This window comes from Triticum dicoccoides, chromosome 7B (genome assembly GCF_002162155.2).
Source record: "Triticum dicoccoides isolate Atlit2015 ecotype Zavitan chromosome 7B, WEW_v2.0, whole genome shotgun sequence".
NCBI lineage: Eukaryota > Viridiplantae > Streptophyta > Magnoliopsida > Poales > Poaceae > Triticum > Triticum dicoccoides.
The window spans coordinates 769,085,409-769,086,546 of record NC_041393.1 but is presented as its reverse complement, the minus strand read 5'-3'; positions in this window follow the sequence as shown (position 1 = coordinate 769,086,546).

The window sequence follows — 1,138 nt, the reverse complement described above, 5'->3', positions numbered from 1 at the left end:
AGGACGGGGCGGTGGGGCGCCGGCGTCGGAGGGGCGACGGGATCAGGCGGACCCGATCCAGATCCAGCGAGGGGGGGAGAGGAGTGGTGCGAGTGGGGGAGAGTGGGGATCGGGTGGGGGTTAGGGTTCGGGGAGGTGGCCTTGTAGGCCAGAGAGGAGGGCCGGCTGGGCCTGGTGGGCCGGCCGGTGCGGAGGCCAGCTGGGCCGCTCGGCCCAGCGTGGGGGGGGTGTTTCTATTTTTATGTTTTTTTTGTTTGACCTTTTCCTTTTTTTTCTATTTTCCTGTTTCTTTTAGTTTTACTTTATATGCAGTTTTTTTTATAATATATCAACTCAGCCCCTAAATTAGCATTATTAGTTAGGCTACTGTCATAATTAATTTGGCACTAAATAAATTAGTTTTACATTTGTTTATTATTGAAAAGTATTTAATAATTGTTTTAGCCCCTGTTTTTATTTAGTTTAGGCACTTAAACATTTTGAAAAAAAGGTTGGTTCCAACACCCAAAATAAGTTACGGATTATTTGCCACATGATGATCATTTTAAATTCTAACGTTTGAAAACCTTTATTGTTTGCCTGATTTTGAATTTGAATTTGAATCGGCTTGAACAAACTCGAGTTTATCAACAGTAACCGAGGTGACGTGGCACCATTAGCAGGGGTTTACTGTAGCTTAATTATCCGGGCGTCACAGAGTGCCTCTCGCTTGGCGAGGTGGGACTAAAAAAACAGCTGCAGAAAGAATCAACTAAAAATCAGCTGCAGAAAATAAAAAAGTAATTAGACGGGTCCATTGGTACCGGTTGGTGGCTCGAACCGGGACCAATGCCACCCTTTAGTCCCGGTTGGTGGCACTAACCGGGACCAATGCCACTCTTTAGTCCCGGTTGGAGGCACCAACCGGGACCAAAAGTCTTCGTTTCCCGCCCTTTGGGCTGCTGAAAAGAGGCCATTGATCCCGGTTGGCGGCTCCAACCGGGTCTAAAGGGGTCCATTAGTCCCAGTTGATCTCACGAACCGGGACCAAAGCCATTGCTATATATACAACACTTAGCGCGACTTCAATCTCTCCTCCTCCACTCCCGTTGCCGCGTCCCCTGCCGCCACCTCGCCGTCGCCGCCCCGCCCCGAAGCC